Source organism: Myotis daubentonii, chromosome 10 (genome assembly GCF_963259705.1).
Source record: "Myotis daubentonii chromosome 10, mMyoDau2.1, whole genome shotgun sequence".
Taxonomy (NCBI): Eukaryota; Metazoa; Chordata; class Mammalia; order Chiroptera; family Vespertilionidae; genus Myotis; species Myotis daubentonii.
Window position 1 is genome coordinate 52,246,835 of NC_081849.1, and position 13,059 is coordinate 52,259,893.

The 13,059-nt window shown below is 40.8% G+C and overlaps 1 protein-coding gene across 1 annotated transcript in view; it reads left to right on the forward strand.

Annotated features, from left to right (window-relative positions):
* NXPH1 (neurexophilin 1) overlaps positions 1-13,059 on the forward strand; it is a 276,086-nt gene that overhangs the window by 48,261 nt on the left and 214,766 nt on the right. The gene's annotated exons all lie outside the window — the stretch shown is intronic.

The following is a 13,059-nucleotide window of genomic DNA, read 5'->3' on the forward strand; positions in this document are numbered from 1 at the left end:
ATGACTGCCAGCGGTACTTTCAGAAGCTAGTGTTGATCTTTATTTAATCTATCCATCCATTGTGTGAACTTGGTCACCTGGGAATTGTAAGAAGAAAAATGACTCACCAAGACTTGTACACTGTGCAAGGTAAATGCTCCCTTCCCCCACGCAGCCCTAGAACGGAAATCTTTTTTTCCTTAGTGATGCACTAAGTGTTTGCAATCATGGTCTGCACAGTTAGTCGTTGTCAAGATGGATGTTTCTAAAGGAATTATTTTTTCATTTCATGGCGAGATTCCTTTTTATCTTTTAGACACTTCAATTACTGGCAGAAACTGGACATGAGAGGCTCAAGTAGTGAGGTTTCATTTGTCCATCAGTGCTCAGGAATGAGGATCACACATGTACTACGTCGTGCCCAATGCCTGATGAGCCATAGCAGCCTCTTGCATGGACATTGATGGAGATCTCTGAAACTCCATTCAGGGTTTACCTTTTCCGTCAATATCTTAAAAAAGAAAAGGAATACTCAGCGATGATGACACCAGTCAACTCTTTTCTTCTTTACTGAACTCGTGTAGAAGAAACTGCTTCATAAATAATGCCAGAGTGACTGGAGAGGGCTGAAGGCGAATTATCTGCGTTAGGCCATGGAGCATATATCAGAAAGGCATTTGCAAGGTGCAATTTATCCAGTTGCAGTGGTGATCGGATTGGTATAGAAACGTCTTGAGGTAGAAAAGAAACATCTATGGAAACAATTATGGTGGTTGGGAAAGATTTAAAAAAAAACTTTTTATTGAATTTATTGGGATGACATCCTATATAATAAAAGCCTAATATGCTAAGTGTCTGGTTGTCTGGTTGTCTGTTCAACCAATCAAAGCTAATGATATGCTAAGGCCGCTCAACTGCTCGCTGTGACATGCACTGACCACCAGGGGGCAGAGAGTTGACTGGTCAACCAGTTGCTATGACATTCACTGACCACCAGGGAGCAAGAGCTCTGATTGGTAGGTTAGCTTGCTGCTGGGATCTGGCCCATCAGGACTGAGCCAGATGGGCCAGACGTGCCCTGGAGCCCTCCTGTGGTCCCTCACCAGCTGGCCAACCTCCCGCATCCCTCCCCGGCCCCAATCGTGCACCAGTGGGGTCCCTCTCACAATCCAGGATCCCTTGGGGGATGTTGGAGAGCCGGTTTCAGCCTGATCCCACAGGCCAGGCCACGGGACCCCACTGGTGCACGAATTCATCACCTCTAGTTGGTTAATAAAATTATATAGGTTAATAAAATTATAATATATCATGTGTATTGTATTATGTGTTCACCACCCAAAGTCAAGTCTCCTTCCTTCATCACTTATCTTGCTTTACCCTCTTCTACCTCCTCACACCACACTTTCCCTCGGGTAATCACCATACAGTTGTCTTTGATTTGAGGAATGAAATATATCCTATGAAATTACAGCACAGAAATCAGAGGTGAAATAGTGAGCGCAATTGCATTGTTTTTCATTGAAACAATTTCTTTGTAACTTAAGAGACATTATACTGGGAGGAAGCCAACATTCGGAGTAAGTAATGTAATTCATAGAGCTGGAAAAACAAACCAACAAAGCCTCCACCACCGTAAACGTGCTTTATCTTGTTCTAATAACTAGTTTTTAAAATGACTCCCGATGACCGGAGCTTCAGGAGCCTCTGCGAGTTTGGCAGACCAGACGCAGTGCTGCAGAGAAGGTGCCCAGACCGAGGCCCCCTTTAGACTGCTTCCTGTTGGCACATGGAGCCCTGTTGACTTTTCACCCAGCTCCCGGTAAGCCTGGCCGGGGAGGCCCTGAGCATCTGGCTGATGTAGCAGAATCCGCGGGCTGGGACTACAGAGATGCTTTGGCCCAACAGAGTGAAACTGCTGAACTTGAGCTTTTTCACCAGTTTGCTTCACTCTAAAGAGCAGCCTCAGCTTGAACAGCTGGGGCTGGATTGCAGGGAGACTGTTCCCGGAGCTGCGCTGGCTTCCCCGAGCAAGTGCGTGGAATCTGGCCCCTGCTAGCAGTGCGTGTCCGCTGTGCCCAAACACGACATCTAACTGTGCCTCGGTTTAACGATGTGGTTTCATTTCCCTTTTTAAAGTCCATTTCCCACACAACCGAACCTCCTCTAGTCGGACCCACTTCTGTTGTTAGCAGGGAGCCGTTTAAGCGAGGGAACTATCTGGAAGCACTTATTACTCCTATGACTTGGGGTGGGGGTCGGGGGGTCATTAGGTTCCCTTCTAGGCTTGGTTCCAACCCTAAACTGGTAGATGGTGTGACTTAAAGTGAGAGTGAGCTTGCTCTAGCTCAGGGTTTAAGTCTCAGTATTCCAGGCTTTTTCTCTCTACTGAACTTTTGGCATTTTAAATCACGGTGATGATTTGACATCAGTGCCTCCATTTCTTCCGTCCTGTGCCAAAGGCTGACAGGGATCACTGACTTCACTGACTCCTTTCTGCTAGACCTGTATTCTGTCTCAGAATACTTATTAATATGGCCAGTCAATGAGTTAGCCTAAGTGTTGAATCCTGTTTCCTATCCTTGGTAACTGGTGCTTGAGTGACAGTGGAGTGGAGTGAGCCAGGGGACGGGTGGGCTGTCCTTGCCCCAGGATTGTAATGAACAGAGTCGTGGAGAGAATGGTTAGAACTGTGTTCTTGTCTCAGCTCTTCCACTTGCCAGTTAACTACAACTATATTTGATGTTTTGAAACTTAGTTTTTCTCATTGGAATAAATGAAATTCCTGCTCTAAATACTTTGCAGTTTGTTGTAAATCTATAGGAATAAACAAATGGATGTGGATGTCTTTTCCAAATGGCCTAAGGTGATGTATGTACTAGTGTACTAATAAGTGCTGTTAGTAATGTAATATATTGCAAATTTCTGCTTCCCTATTCCCTAGACTTACGGTAGCTATTAGGTGCTATATTCTTCTTTAAAAATATATTTTTATTGATTTCAGAGAGGAAGGGAGAGTGAGAGAGAGATAGAAACATCAATGATGAGAGAGAATCATTGACTGGCTGCCTCATGCATGGCTCCTACTGGGGATCAAGCCTGCAACTCAGGCATGTGCCCTGACTGGGAATTGAACCTTGACCTCCTGGTTCACAGGTCAACCACTGAGCCACACCAGCTTGGCGGTGTTAGATTCTTTAAGTAAGTACCTAAAATTCCCAGGATTAATAGTGTGATGCAGCATAACTGGATTTTTGTTTATATTCTACTAGAGGCCCGGTGCACGAAATTAGTGTATGGGTAAGGTCCCAATGCCTGGCCGGCGATCAGGGCCAATCTGTGGGGTGACCGGTGGGGCAATCAGGGAGACCCCCACTGGCACCTGCCTTGGCCAGCCTGGCGCCGCTCACTGGCTGGCCCCGCCCCCCAATCACCTCACCGCCGGTCGCCTCCCTCTATGGGGTGACCAGCGGCGGGGTGTCCTGGGGGGCCGCCCACTGGTACCTACCTTGGCTGGCCTGGGGCCTGTGGGCTAGGGGCAGCTCCTGCATTGAGTGTCTGCCCCCTGGTAGTCAGTGTGCGTTATAGTGACTTGTCATTCCGCCGGTCAGTCTGCTGTTTGGTCGATTTGCATATTAGGCTTTTATTATATAGGATAACTAACTGGTTACAAAATCTTGGGTGTTTGGGCTCTACATTCATATTTGTAAAATTAGAAGTTTAAATTAGGTAAGTGGGTGTAAAGCATTGTTTAATGAGATCTATGAAAGGAGCTGCGCTAAATGTAAGGGAGTGGTGTATCCAGATGCCTGCCTATTTCACCTCTGCAAGTGTCCCTGCGGTCCCCTGGAACACAATTTGAAAACCAATAGACTGGATGCTCTACAAGGTTCATTCTAATCTTTAACATTTTGTGATTTCAACTGAATCAAAGAAGACATCTCTTAATGCCTTGATCAACTTCCTTATTGTACTATAGAAACTGCTGGAAATTTATAACCATGTCCATGAAAGCCCCAGCAGCAGCTAGACATTACTTTGTTTTGTGTGTGTGTGTTTTTTTTAAAGTAAACTGTAGAGGACATTTGAAATCTCTCTTACTGTCTATGGAGATCTCTGTTTCATTAAGCCTTGAATTCTCCATACTCTCTCCTGCAGCAAATTCATATCCACAGGAGTTTGGCTAGTGTCATTCATGTGCCAGGTATGATGCTGATACTAAGGTTGCAAAGGTCAATAAAACACAGCCCTACCTCAAGGATCTCTCACAATCGCAATAGTTTTAAAATTGTGCTCAGCAAATTATCACCGAAACTTTATATCTTTAGCCTTACATAGCAAGATTTTATTTGGTTTTGAAGGATGGTACAACAAAATAATTTGATTCTTGTACTTGAAATATTTAGTCTGCTTTATTTGCTGTGGCTTGTCTGAGTCTACACCATGAAGCAGGATGATTAATGCCTGTGACTGAAGGTCCAGTGATGGCAGTTGCAAAGGAGTAGGTTTTGGCCCCATGTATAATTTCTACAAACCATTTGGACCTTCTTCTCAACAAAAATAAGAAAAAGTAAGTTAAAATAAGTTAGATATTTTAAAAATACATTTTAAAAGAAATTCTAGAAATTATAGCAATAATAAAATGAAATTAGTCCTTCCTTTAAAAAATGTATGCAATATAATCACTTCATAAGTTGCTCTAGGATTATTTATTCTGAACTTGGTTGAAGAAGTGTCATATAACCTAGTTTCTTTAAAAATGATGAAAAAAAATCTTCAAGAAGCCATCACTTTTTGGGTGTAATGATAGAAAAATGGACATATGTAGGTATGTTTAATTTTCTTTTCCTTCAATAAAAATAATGGTCTCCTTTTTTCATCTAGGAAAAACATTGTAATATCCTTTAGTATTGGACTTTTTCACCTTATGATCAAATTTGAATAACGATATTTAACCTGACACTCTGTGCTATGCTTAGCTTTAGAGACCATCACTTAAGCAACTTACAAAATATGTAAGCTTCCGACCAAAAGGATAAAAGGACAAGTGAGGTAACTGTGAGCATGGAGTGCATTTGTTAGGACACAACACCAAAACTGACATCAAGCTAAATGACAACCTGTCGATCCATCGTTCAGAGTGTCCTGTTCGTGGAGATCTTAGGTGTTCCTGTGAGAGGAACTTCTGACTTCTCACTACTTCTGCCTGTTCCATAGGAGGACAACACCAAGAACTCCCTGATTGTGCAGGTCCCATGAGATTCCATTTTATTTCAGGAGGTCGGTAGAGGAGCAGGTGGGGCAGGCTAGAGGTCTAGTATTTTGGTTAAGTGGGGAGGGACTCAAAAGATGTAACTTACCATTTGGCAAGCATTTTCGTGTGGTTTAAATATAGTATTAAAAAAGCACACCTATTTTTCAACTTCAGGCTAATCCATTTTAAGGGATACATCAGAGACAGAGTTCAAGAGGCAATAACTACAAGTTATTTTTCTGACGAGAGCTTTTTGGATTCAGGTATTGATTAGGACCCTCTGTGAAAATGAGAGGAAGCTGGGGTTGATAAGCTCAAATCAATGTCATAAAAATAAGAACAGTAGCTCCCAGAACCCTTTGTGGGTTAAACATCATTGGTGTTTATCTGACATTGACTCTGCTTATCATGATCAATGTCAACCTGCTGGTTTTCCCTTTCCAGCTTGACAAGCTAGGATAAAATGCTTAGAAAAAAAGTGATTCCTTAGATTTAAAACACACACACACACATACACACACACATGCACACGCACACACATTACGGAGTTTGAAATGCCCCCATAAATATCACTTCTTTCCCCCCCTGAGTTTGGACAGGTTGAGAAGAGTCAGGAAGATAAGTCCAAAATTCACCTGTATTTCTGATAAAACTGATTTTTTGGAGAGTGTGACTTTTATCTGCTTGCAAGTGGATTTTCTCTTTGAAGGCAGAATTAGGCAGAATTCCCATCAGCCTAAGTTGGCAAAATGGCATCATGTGACTCCCGATGTAAGACATGGAGGAGCACAGCCAGGAGCACAAGGAGACTGCACTCTCCCACTGACCAGCTGTCTGTACTCAGAACATTCACTTAACTGGCCTGAATCTTCGTTTCCTCCTCTGTAAGGCACATGTGACAAAGACCCACCTCTTTCACTTGGCTGATGGATAGCATAAGCTAGAGCTCGCCCCTGCCTACCTCTCTTAAACTCATCCCGAGCTATCCCACTTCTTTTTTACAGTCTCTGAATTAGATGTTCTATTTATTTTTAAATTTATCATTATTGTTAAAAGTATTACAGATGTCCTTCCCCCCTCATTGACCCCTTCTAGCCCACACCTGCCCCCTTGCACCAGGCCTTCACCACACTATTGTCTGTGTCCATGGGTTATGCATAGATGCATGTAAGTTCATTGGTTAATCTCTTTCCACCTACCCAGCCCCACCTTTCCTCTGAGAGTCGACAGTCTGTTCCATGTTTCTATGTCTTTTTTGTTCATCAGTTTATTTTCATTAGATTCCACATATGAGTGAGATCATGTGATACTTGTTTTTCTCTGAAAGGCTTATTTTGCTTAGTAAAAAACAATCTCTTACCCTCTGAGACAGCATGGAGGGACCTGGAGAGTATTCTGCTGAGCTATTCCACTTGTACACTCAATGTTCCAGTTTCCTTCACACACCAGGCTCTTGGTTGCCTCAGGGGTTTTGGTGTGCAGTTATCTCTACCTGGAGAGGCCTTCTCATTTTTCTTGATCTGGTTAATTCCTACTGATGCCGCTTTAGTTCTCAGACTAAATACAACTTATTTAATTAAGTCTTTCCTGACCCTCCCATTATTACTTGTCCTTTATTATTTCTCACTTACAGGTTTTGCAATTCAGAATTTATATTTATTTGATTATTTGTTTAATGTCTATTCCCCTGAATGGATATGCATATGAGAATGGGACTGCGTTCATATTGTTTACCATTGTATACTACAAGCTTTGCAGAGTACCTGATGTAGAATAATTACTCAATAAATATTTATCGAATGGATATGTTAAGTGCCTAGCATGAAGTGTGTGTTCCATCAATATTAGTTTCTTTTAATTCCTCCTCAAAGATCGTCAGCTCACTGGTTTATGTGATGGTATAACTGAAAAGCTTTTTTCTTGTTTGTTTTCATTTTATATTTCCAAACTCCATAAGTATGGTACTTATTATGACTTGGTACTTTATCTCTCTTTTAAAAAATATGTTTTTATTGATTTTTAGAGAGAGAAAAGGGAGAGGGAGGGAGAGAGAGAAATATTGACGAGAGAGAAACAACTATTGGATGCCTCCTGCATGGCCCCCACTGGGGATTGAACCTGCAACCCAGGCAGCTGCCCTGATCAAGACTTGAACCAGTGACCTCTCAGTGCATGGGACAATACTCAACAAACTGAGCCACACTGGCCAGGGCAGTATAATATCTCGTTAATCTCTGTGGAAACTTTAAGTTTCTTGAAATATAAATCTTTTTATTTAATTTTACTCCCAGCTTGCCCTAAAATAAGTATCTTTATCCACAATATGCAGTCTTAGAGAGTAAAATTTTGGAATTCAGCTGACAAGGGAAACTTTCCAATCTGGGGTGAGACACAGAAATTTGAGACAGTGTGGAGCAGTGGAGAGAGCTCAGAGTTTAGTATCAAATGTGATTTTGAGCCCCTCTTCCAACATTTATTCACATGACTAAGTCATTTAAACTTGACAAATCTTAATTTTCTCATCTGTAGAACATTGAGGGTTACATGAAATAACACATTAGAAAAACCATAAAGGTTATCACGAGGCTTACAGGGGTCATCGGTTATAGCTTGGTGGGATTAGGTATTAGTCATGGAACTCTGCCATGGGACTACTAGCACCTTTAGCATTTTATCTCTCATAGTTCTTCTTCTTAATTTATTTAATGTTGACAACAATATCTAATTTATAAGATTCATGAAGATACTGGATGGAAAGCATTAGCTTATTTTAGGTACTTCTGCTATTCTTTTTTTCAACCATATTATGCTGTGCTACCTTTAAATGTAATATTGTACTAAACATTTATGTACTATCTATCTATCATCTATCTATCTATCTATCTATCTATCTATCTATCTATCTATCTATCATCTATAAAAATAGAGAAATATGCTAATTAACCGGGACACCGTAATGGGTCTACCAGAAAGGAGGAGGTTGCGTGCACAGCGTCGGAGGTGGGGTAGCAGGGGCCTCCGTGAGCCTGTGCTGGGGAGGGACCTGATCAGCAGAGGCTGTGGGTGCCGGATGGGGAGGCGGGACTGGGGAGCGAGGCAGGGTCAGACAGGAGGGTGGGTGGTGCCTCGTGATTTCGAATTGCGCACTGGGCTCCTAGTCATTGTATAATCTATCAGTTTATAAATCACATATTAGTTTAAATATCAAGATTCAAAAAAAATAATGACTTCCCCTCTTAATACTTATTCCATTTGACCATTTAATGAATGGTTAACTCTAGAGGTTAAACCAGGGGTGGGCAAACTTTTTGACTCGAGGGCCACAATGGGTTCTTAAACTGGACAGGAGGGCCGGAACAAAAGCATGGATGGAGTGTTTGTGTGAACTAATATAAATTCAAAGTAAACATCATTACATAAAAGGGTACGGTCTTTTTTTTTTTTTTTTTTTAGTTTTATTCATTTCAAAGGGGCCGTAGTTTGCCCATGGCTCGGTTAAACTGATTAAGTGATTTTCCTAAAAGCATAAAGCTAATCTTCTCATAGAAATCCAAATGACTGAAACCGAGGCCTCACATCTCTTAGTTTTGTGCTCCCAGAAGCTACACATGTGTCTTTCATTTATAATTCCATTTGGTGACTTTTATTCTAATTTAAATTATATTTTGATCTTCTTACAGTTAAGGGAGGTTGACATCTCTGACCTGGTCAGTCACCTACTAATTGTGGGGCCTGGCTTTCCTGACTTAACGTTTTCCAAGCTGAGTTTCCTCATTTATAAAATGGGCAGATTGTAGGAGTAATCTCAAAGGTGATGAAGGTTAAATGAGACAATCTAAGCATTGCACATTGTATGGTTTCTGGTAGATAGTAAGAGCTCAATAAATAACAGCTTTTGATTCTGTTATGCAATTTGTCCATCAAATCTATCTTTTAATATCCTAGTGAACCTCAGTAATTGTTCTGGATTCTGTAGTAAGTCTTCCTCAGCTCAATACTGGTTCTGATGGAAAGCTTCAACCTCAAATCTTTCAGAGGCATTTTATTGAGTTCTTTGAATTTGCCAATCATAGCATATGGAGCTTTGATGGGACCTGGACATAGAATTCCTGCTTAAGGGGAATTCAGGTGATTGGCAGTCTCATTATCAGAGACTGAAATGTGAGGATAGCATCACAGTGACATCTGCTAGGGTGGGTTTGGCCTGTCTGCTTGTGGGATGTTCTCTTCTTCCCTCAGTGCTCCATATGGGGCCTCTGGAAGGCGAGTGACCTTTCCAGATGGAAGATAGCTCTTCTGCATTCAAGGGTGAGTCTTCATGGTGTCAGTAGTCATCTGTTCCAGTTCCAAAAAATTCTGGTGCCATAGTCCAGGGCATTGAACCATTAACCACCAAAATGAAGAAGGAGGAAGGGATTAAAATGACCTGAATGTGCATGATGTTCTTGGGTGGTTTAGAGCCTTTCTCATAGTGTCTGCAACACCCCTAGAGGTCTAGCTGGAGCTAATGGTTGAGTGGGTGACATTGTTACTGTATTTGAATGATGGATTCATTCATGCATCCCTGGGCTGTACAGAGGAAACATTCTCATAGCAGAGAATAGCTCAAAAATAGTTGTCTGTCAAATATTGGGAGTTCCAAATTTAGGAAAAAAAGCTGAAAATTTCTGCCATTGGATTCAGATCTACCAAGCCACTTAGAATGGTGGCTTGTTAGTGTTATGAGTGGCTTGTGGAAAGGACCTGCCACAGCATACCTTCAACTCCCTACCTGGTTCTCAATCTAAATTCTTTGCCCTAGGTTTAGGGACTAATTTAATGGCTGGATCGGGAGGATTTCTCTGCATCACAATACCTTGGCTAGTTCTATTTTGAATTGATGTCTGGTTCATGGTGAGTGGACCCTTGATTTGATTAAGCGAAATTCCACCTTATTCGCTGAGCCTGTACCTTGGTTCCTGTTGCAACCTCATTAATGATGCCGGGAACTTACAACCCTGAGACCCAACCTTAAGGGGTGTTCCTTCTGAGTTACTTACTGACTTAATCTTGCTCTTTGGGCTGTTTTTTTGCAAGGTAAACTCATTCAAATTTCATAATTCTTTGAACATTAATATTCTTTTCTACTAATGAAAAAGGCTTTCATGAATGCTACTTTAGATAAATTAACCAAATCACTCTGGCTCTTCAGATTAAGACTAAATGACAAAAATAAATCAAGAGAAACTAAAGGAATCCATGAATGATATTCTGATTAGTACAGTAAGTACTGGACTAACTTTTCAATTCTCTTATTTCATTGTTGTAGCAGGAGGCCATGAGGGATGGGGGGCGGGGTAATGGTGTGTGTCCTCACATACCAGTATAGTTAGGTTGTTTTTCCAACACATTTAACTGACCAGTTGCAACATTTTAACCAAACTTTCTGTTTGTTACTTCATAGAAAGGGCCTATTTTTCCATTTTCACTCAACCTTGTGGGAGTGAAGGAACGTGGAGCTGATGATTCATTGTGTGTGGCATCACACTTACAATTGGGGAGACCTTGCTCCCTGTGAAGAAGATCAGTTATAACATTTGTGTGAACATCTTGACAACCAGTGTTTACTAGTATAGAAATATGTGTTAAGAAATGTGAGAACCATTGTTTTCTATGTCTGATGTCAATAGTTTTATAATGGCAATAAATATTTAAGGGAGGAAGGAGGCACCATGTTTAACTTATTTTAAAGCTTGATATCCCAAGTTATATAATTTAATCACAACAGCCCCACCCTCCAGTTCTTTAATATTTTACAAAATACATTTCATGAATAAATATTAGCCCAGTACTTCTGGAGTTTGTGATTAAATATTAACAGGGTTATCTTTACAAAGTGCACAGGAACATTTTACAGAATTGTGTCTATGAATTTATCATCATCTGAAAGTGTGATTTTACCAGGGCAGTGAATAATAAAAAAATTTGTAATTTATCCTAATAAGCTTGAATGGGAATCCACTTGCTTTGGACATTTCTAGCCAGGCATAATTTATCCCATCCTTGGCTGTGAAACAGTGTGGGTCTTCTTAACTGAGTCCCTGACAGATGGTTTCAGCTTTTTCAGGACTCCATTTTCAATCATTTTGCCCATATTGCAAAATTGGCCTTGAAAAAGGGTAAAGAATTGTTATGCTGCATTAATATCCCTTCAGAATTGCTTGCTGTGAAGGGCATGAAGAAATGAAGGAAATCAACAGAGTAATGCTTAGAAAATATGCTTTTGGAAACTAGAAATGTTAGCGGACATATTGATGGTCCCAGATTACATCACACTCTCCTTTTAATTTTGATTGTAAATCCCAAGGACATGTTAAATGCAATAATAAAAACACAAAGATTCAGGTAATGTAGCTCATAAGGCAGTCTGATGGCATCCATAATGTGGGAAGTTGGAAAGGACTCTAGTTAAGGCTAGCTTCCTGTCATCTTAAATCCTGCTGATAGGTACCCCCAATGACTATTCAATGAATAGAGGTTCTCATAGTACCATTCAAGTCTTGCTACTGGTTCATAATGAAGGCACTCAAATATCTACATTCATTTTCCAAGAAACATGAATTGATCACATTCAGCTTGCCCAATTTTCATTTTCTTTTGCAGTTTTAGCTGACTGACTTCCTCATCTCAAGTGCTGTTCCTTTCTTTTTGTCGCCTTTTAGTTTATGAGCAAAATCAATGAGGACTGAAGCTTTCCACAGCCATCTATAAAATGCAATTACTGTATACAACACACAGTAAAACTCCTGTGGTGTGTATGTTGAGACATAATTTATGCCACTTACCTCCAGAGAAGTATCGATCTTTTTCTGTGAATGTTTTACAAAAGGGTCTCTTGAGTGCAAGTGCAAGGAAATATGGGGCTACTGGGGCTGATCTATAATTTGATTAATAATGACCAATCTCTTGAACTTGACTCCTCACTGCACTTTTATTGTGATCTGACCTTAGAGTTTTGTTCTTTTGCAGTTCTTTTCAGAGGCGGTATTATTCCTGCCTCTGGACATGCTGATCTTGTTACTTGCCTTACCCATGATTTAGCTCTCATCAGGCTTGGCAGCACTAAATTTGGTGTCAGAAGACCTTTGTTTCTTTTCTGACTCAGCTACTTAGTAGTTTGTACCTTGGGCATACTGCTTGCTTCCCCGCCCCCCCCCCCCCCCGTCTCAGTTTTATCCTCTGAAAAATGGAACCAATAATGCTCCTTAGGGGACATTATTTGCTGAGGATTAAATGATATATTTAATTCATTTATCCAACAAACATTTACCCATCAGGCATTTTGGAAGCCTTTGGAGGATATGATGGTGAATTATACAAGTGCAGTACTTGCCTTCACGGAGCTTACATAATCAACGGGTATGTAAATAAACTCCTTATACTTGAATATGTTACACATATGGAAGGTGGCATCATCATTATTACTGTTATATTGTCTGTTCTTATGCCTGAGGGTGAAAAGCAAAATAATGCTGATGCCGTTTCTGACAGTCAGTCCCATTGGTGGGGGGAGCAGTTAGAGCTAATGACATGGAAATTGTTCTAAAACTGCACAATGAGCCTTCTTAATGCTCCTAAGCTTAGCGTTTGCTAGTTTATCCCCTTACATTTGTCTGGAACCTCTATTTATTATTTCCCTTGTAGTCAGAGTGTTGTAAGTGGAAGAGACAGAAAGAAAAAGAAGAAAAGGTTTTTCCTTTAATACTCTTCTAGAATGTAATCTGTCAGAGTCAATGGGCACGGGAAGTTCATTTTCAAAGAGTAAGCCTTCCTGTGTCATCCACCATCCC